Raw genomic sequence first — 7,694 nt, 5'->3', positions numbered from 1 at the left:
GTGCATGTTTTTGTATCAACATAAGTCTTCATTTTTCTGGGATAATTGTCTAGTAGTGCAATTGCTGGACCACATGGTGGTATATGTTTCATTTTGTTAAGAAACTGGCAAATTGATTTTTTTTTAAATGTATTTTTTTTTATTTTTTAATATTTGAAATTTACTGTCAAATTGGTTTCCATACAACACCCAGTGCTCATCCCAAAAGGTGCCCTCCTCAATACCCATCACCCACCCTGCCCTCCCTCCCACCCCCCATCAACCCTCAGTTTGTTCTCAGTTTTTAACAGTCTCTTATGCTTTGGCCCTCTCCCACTCTAACCTCTTTTTTTTTTTTTTTTCCTTCCCCTCCCCCATGGGTTTCTGTTTCGTTTCTCAGGATCCACATAAGAGTGAAACCATATGGTATCTGTCTTTCTCTGTATGGCTTATTTCACTTAGCATCACACTCTCCAGTTCCATCCACGTTGCTACAAAAGGCCATATTTCATTATTTCTCATTGCCACGTAGTATTCCATTGTGTATATAAACCACAATTTCTTTATCCATTCATCAGTTGATGGACATTTAGGCTCTTTCCATAATTTGGCTATTGTTGAGAGTGCTGCTATAAACATTGGGGTACAAGTGCCCCTATGCATCAGTACTCCTGTATCCCTTGGATAAATTCCTAGCAGTGCTATTGCTGGGTCATAGGGTAGGTCTATTTTTAATTTTCTGAGGAACCTCCACACTGCTTTCCAGAGCGGCTGCACCAATTTGCATTCCCACCAACAGTGCAAGAGGGTTCCCGTTTCTCCACATCCTCTCCAGCATCTATAGTCTCCTGATTTGTTCATTTTGGCCACTCTGACTGGCGTGAGGTGGTATCTGAGTGTGGTTTTGATTTGTATTTCCCTGATAAGGAGCGACGTTGAACATCTTTTCATGTGCCTGTTGGCCATCTGGATGTCTTCTTTAGAGAAGTGTCTATTCATGTTTTCTGCCCATTTCTTCACTGGGTTATTTGTTTTTCGGGTGTGGAGTTTGGTGAGCTCTTTATAGATTTGGGATACTAGCCCTTTGTCCGATATGTCATTTGCAAATATCTTTTCCCATTCCGTTGGTTGCCTTTTAGTTTTGTTGGTTGTTTCCTTTGCTGTGCAGAAGCTTTTTATCTTCATAAGGTCCCAGTAATTCACTTTTGCTTTTAATTCCCTTGGCAAATTGATTTCTAAAGTGACTGTACCATTTTATATTTCTACCAGCAGAGTTATCCAGTGTTTTGTGCATCTTGGTCAGCATTTGATGTTGTCATTGGTTTTTATTTTTAGCCATTATGTTAGGTGTGCCATAATAGTCACTGTGTTTTTAATTTGCATTTCCCTAATGGTTAATATTTTTGGACATCCTTTCAGGTGGTTATTTAACAACTGTATATCTTCAATGAAATGGCTTTTTCTGCCTTTGTCTATATTCTAATCAGACTGTTTACTTTTTTACCTTTGGGCTTTCAGAGTTCCTAAAGTATATTAGATATGAGTCCATGTCAGATATGTAGTTTACACATATTTTCTCCCAATGTGCTAGTATGTCTTTTACAGTTGTCTTTCACAGAGCAACTGTAAAATTTTTCATGAAAACCAGTTTATCAGTTTTTAAAAAAATTTTTTTTAATGTTTATTTTTGAGACAGAGGGAGACAGAGTGTGAGTGGGGGAGGGGCAGAGAGAGAGGGAGACACAGAATCAGAAACGCTCTAGGCTCTGAGCTGCCAGCACACAGCACGATGCGGGGCTCGAACCCATGAACCGTGAGATCATGCCCTGAACCGAAGTTGGACGCTTAACCGACTGAGCCACCCAGGTGCCCCAATTTATCAGTTTTTTAATTTATGGAGTATGCTTTTGGGTATCAAGTCTAATAAATCTTTGCATAGCCCTGGACTTAAAAAGAATTTATTTTCTGTGTTTGCTAAATGTTTTCTGGTTTTTCATTTTACACAAGTCCATGATCTATTTTGAGTTAATTTTTGTGTAAGGTGTGAGATTTAGGTTAAGGTTTATTTTTGTGGGGTCTATGAATGTCCAATATCTCCAGCATCATGTTGAAAAGAGTATCTTTCCTCCATTGAATTGCTTTGGCACCTCTGTCAAAAATCAGATGTGCATATTTGTGATTTATTTTAGGATTCTTTATCCAGTTCATTCATATATGTGTCTATCCTTCCACCAGTATCATACAGACTTTAGCACTGTATCTATATGAGTCTTGAAATCAGGAACATTGACTCCACCCACTGTACTCTTCCTTTTCAAAATAGATTTAGCTATTATAATTCTTTTAATTTTCCATATAAATTTTAGGAAAATAACAGCAGCAAAAAAAAAAAAAAACTTACTGGGATTTTGTTAGGAATTGTATTAAACCTGCATTTCATTTTGGGAAGAATTGACATTTTTATTATGTTGGACCTTATCATCATTGGGCATAATATATATCTCCATTTATTTAGATCTATGATTTATTTTTTTTTTAATGTTTATTTATTTTTGAGAAAGAGAGAGAGAGTGCAAACGGGGGAGGGGCGGAGAGAGAGGGAAACACTGAACCTGAAGCAGGCTCCAGACTCTGAGCTGAGCTGTCAACACAGAGCCGGACGCAGGGCTGAAACCCATGAACCATGAGATCATGATCTGAGCCGAAGTCAGACGCTCAACTAACTGCACCACCCAGACGCCCCTGATTTCTTTCATACACAAGTTACACACATCTTTTGTTAGATTTACACCAAAGTATTTCACTTCTTTAAGAAATTGTAAATGATATTGTAATTTTAAATTTCATTGTCTATGTATTCATTGCTAGCATGTAGAAGTAACAATTGATTTTTGCATGTTTTCATATATTGTGCAATCTTGCTGAAATTAATTTATGTACTCTATGATTTTTTGTACATTCCTTGGGATTTTCTATATACAAAATCGTGCCATCTCCAAATAAAGACAATCTTATTTTTTCCTTTATGATTTATATACCTTTCTTTCTTTTTTATTTTTTTTGCCTCATTTCATCATCTACAACTCTCCTCACTATGTTAAATGAGAATTGTGAGAGTGGACATCTTTGCATTTTCAATGATCTTAGGAGAAAAACATTCAGTTTTTCACCATTATGTATAATATTAGATGTATTCTTTTTGCATATAGTCTTAATTAAAATGAAGAAGTTTCCCTCTAGTCCTATTTTTATGGGATTATTTATCATGAATAGGTATTGAATTTTGTCAAATGCTTTTTCTGCATCAATTGATATGATTATGTGATTTTTATCTTTAGGCTTTTAATATGATGAATTACATTAATTGAGTTTTGAATATTTAATCAGCCTTGCATCCCTGAAAAGACCTTAATTACAAGGTCATGTTGAATAATTCTTTTTACACATTGATGAATTCAGTTTGCTAATATTTTTAAGGCCTTTACATCTATATTCATGAGGAATTATTTCCTGTTGTTTTCTATTCTGATATTTTGTCTGACTTTAGTATGAGGATAATATAAACTTCATAAAATGAATTGGGAATTGGTGTTAATTCTTCTTTAAATGTCCATAGATTTCTTAAGTGAAACCATCTGGACCTGGAGATATTTTAGGGGAGTTTTTATTTTTAAAATATTTATCTATCTATTTATTTATTTATTTATTTATTTATTTATTTATAATGCTTATTTATTTATTTTGAGAGACAGAGAGCATGTGTGGGGAGAGGGGCAGAGAGATGAGAGAGAGAGAATCCCAAGCAGACTCCAAGCTGTCAGTGCAGAGCCCAACATGGGGCTCGATTTCACAAACCATGAGATAATGGCCTGAGCTGAAATCAAGAGTCACTCACTTAACCGACTGAGCCACCCATGCACCTTAGGGGAGTTTTTAAGTTAATAATTAAAATTCATTAATAAGTACAAGGCAATTAAATATTAGGTAACTTGTGGTGGTTTTCGTTTTTTCAAGGAATAGGTCTTTTTCACTTAATTTGTCAAATTTATCTATGTAGAGATGTTTGTGGTTTTCCCTTATTCTTTGCTAACTTTATAGTCTGTATTGATCTCCTTTGTTTCATTCCTGATATTGACGATTTTTTCTTTGTTCTTTGTCAAGGTTGCTAAAGGTTTGCCAATTTTATTGAACTTTTCAAAGAATTAGATCTTTAGTTTCATTGATTTTTCTCTATTGTTTTCCTGTTTTCAGTTATTTTTTTTTTTATTATATCCTTCCTTGTATATTATCTGGGCCCATTTTGCTCTTCTTTTCCTTGGTTTTTGAAATGAGAGCTTAGATTATTGATTTGAGACTTTTCTTCTTTTCTAATTTGCACATTTAGGGATATAGATTTCCCTCAAAACACCTTTAGCTGCTTCCTGCAAATTTTGATATTTTGTACTTTCATTTTCATTCATTTCAACATGTCTTTATTACCTTGAGACTCTTCTTTAACACACGCATTATTTAAATGTGTGTTGCTTAGTTTCCAAGTGTTTGGAGATTTCCCTATTGTCATTTTACTTATTTTAGCTTGATTCCATTATGTTCAAAGAATACACGCTGTATGACTTCAAATCTTTGTATTTGCTGAGTTCTCTTTTTTGTCCCAGGATATGGTCTATCTTGTTTATATTGTATGGAAACATGTAAAGAATATGTATTCTGCTGTTGTTACGTACTGTTCCATAAATGTCAATTGGATACTGTTGGTTGATGGTATTGCTGAGCTCTTCTGTGCCCTTGCTTATTTTCTATTTAGATGTTTAATCAATTTCCAAAATAAAGACATTAAAATATTATGGATTTGTCTATTTCTTCTTTCAATTCTATCAGTTTTGCTCCTTTAATATTCAGCTCTTTTGTTTGGTTCAAACATATTTAGAGTTTCTATCTCTCCTTAGGTGATTGACTCTTTTATATAATGTCCTTCTCTGTCTTTGGTAATATTCTTTGCTCTGAAGTTGACTTTATCTAATATTAATATAGCCATTCCTACTTTCCTTTGATTAAATTTTCTATTATATATTTTTTATATTCAACCTGCCTATATTATTATATTTGAAGCAAGTTTCTTGTAGACAGAATATAGTTGGATCAGTCTTTATAAACCCATTTTGCTAATGTCTGTGTTTTAATTGATGTTTTTAGATCACATACATTTAATATATTTAGTGGTATGTTAGGGCTTAAGCCTACCATTTTATTCTTTTAAATCTTTGTTCTCTATTTTTTGTTTCACTCTTTTACTTTTCCTTCTTTCTTTGGTTTATTTGAACATGTTTTATAATTCCATTTTGATTTGCTTATAGTATTTCTAAATATCAAAAGCTCAAAAAGACATGATCCCTGCCCTTGAGGGGATCATAGTTGAGAACTAGCAGTAGTTCATATCCTGTATGAACATTAGGATAACCTGTTGATATATATAGATGATAGATGATAGATAAATACTATGGAGATTATATAGCTACATGTTATATAACTTATATTTTACCTATAAAATATAATATCTACTATCTATATCTATCTATTTATTTATCTATCTTCCTATATCCTGAATAGAGATTCTGCTTTTGTGGGACTGAGTTAGAATCCAGGGTCTGATGTTTAGAACCTCTGTAATTTGATTCTTGTTGTTGTTTTCTTTATAACAGCTTTATTGATATATAATTCTTATATCATAAAATTCACCACTTTAAAATGCACAATTCATTGTTTTATAGTATATTTACAGAGTTTTGTAATAGTTTCACCTACCTACATTCTATCTTTATGGATTTGTGTTTTTTTTAGTCCTTTCATATAAATAGAATCATATATTACGCAGTCCCTTAGGACTAGCTTCTTTCACTTAGTATAATCTTTTCAAGGTTAATTCATGTTATAGCATATATTATACTTTGTTTTTAAGTATTACTGAATAACATACCATTGTATGAGTAATTTGTTTATCCATTTTTTCAGTTGATAGGCATTTGGGTTGTTTTTACTTTATGATTATTATTAATAACGTTGCTATAAACAATGTTGTACAGACTCTGTATGTGTCCAAAGTTTGTGATATCCTAACTAAAACCATGAACCAATAATCTAGAGCAGCACGATCTAACATGATATTCTGTAACGATGGAAATAGTATATATCAGCAGTATCCAAAGTGGTGCTGCTGGCCAGATGTAACTATTATGCACTTGAAATATGAGTAGTGTAACTGAGGAACTGTGATAAAATTTTAATTTTATTTCATTTTAATTATGTTAGCCACATGTCACTAGTGTCTGTTATACTGGACAAGCACAGAAAAGAACCTGGATTTAGAAAGGTAAGTATTAACAGTAAAATACAGATTGGCAAAGAATGAGGCTATAGGCAGGAAGACAAAATAGGAAATTATAAATCCCACTTTAAGAAGATGAGGGTCAGAACTAGACCAATAGCAGTGGAGATAGCCTGAGGGGAAAGATTCAAGAGACAACTTAGTTCAACAGGAATAAGCTGCTGACTTAAGGGTAATGGAGAGGGAGGAGTCTAGGAAGATGTAAGTCCTGCTATATGTCTAATCCTCACTTTATATTTGTACATAAGTTTAAGTTTGTCGATATTTAAAAACATAAAGGAGTTCCTTCAAAATTCTGCCGATATACAATTAGTTGAAATCTGAAACCCACTGACAGAATAACTGTATTCACTACAGATTGGAACACAGTAACAGTTACCATTACAATTTTAATGACTGCCATTTTTTAAATTTAACTAGAAGTTTCGATATTTGTTGTTGTATATAAAAATACACTTAACATACCATGCTTGTGCTATTATTATATTAAAGAAATAACCAAGGAAGAACCTGTGACTTTTACTTCAGCAGGTAAATTTGTAATTTACAAATGTCTTCCTATCACTATTGTCCAAAGACAGACATTCTTCAATTATATATTTTCAAAGCACAGCAGGAACTCGGGTAGCAAGTGCATACATAGTAGCTTCTGTAAATATAGTACTGAGTTCACAGTGCATATTTATTCTTTCAGGTTCCATCATTCTGTTATTTAATTGTTAATGGAAAGAGAATTAGGAAACAGTGCATACTTGTTTTGACAGTGGCAGCTCTGATAATTAGTAGAAGTATAGTCAACAATACACATTTTAGGGAAAAGCAATAAATACACAATCATCCCTTTCCTCACCTCAACCATGTTTTTTTTTTTCAGAACTTATTCATCTTATAACTGAAAGTTTGTACCCTTTTACCAGCTTCTACCTATTTCCATATTTGTTTATCAGATTGTGCTTCAGCCATAGAATATATTTATAGTACAGTGATAAAAACTAATGTAGATGTATAACATGTGTTCTATTTACATTTATTGAATGACTATGAGATGAAAGTTCTTTTAGTGGGTTTTAGAAAAGTGACATATCTCATTTCTTAACTCAAACTTTTAATCTTTGCTCTGCTTCTTAGCTATAGGACATGAGTGAACACATTCACTCTGGTTTAACTTTCATCATCTGTAAAACCACCTGGTTGCCAGCAAACAAGGATATTCAAACTAAAACAACAATAACACGATATTTTATCCATCAGATTGGCAAACATTATTTTATGAGAAAGTATCAAGTGTTGGTGAGAATACGAGGTAAAAGGAAATTTTAGACACTGCATAGGA

This window comes from Panthera pardus, unplaced genomic scaffold (genome assembly GCF_024362965.1).
Source record: "Panthera pardus isolate Hobbes unplaced genomic scaffold, ASM2436296v1 HiC_scaffold_27, whole genome shotgun sequence".
Lineage (NCBI taxonomy): Eukaryota > Metazoa > Chordata > Mammalia > Carnivora > Felidae > Panthera > Panthera pardus.
The sequence above is the reverse complement of the archived record's forward strand: the minus strand, read 5'-3'. Positions refer to the sequence as shown.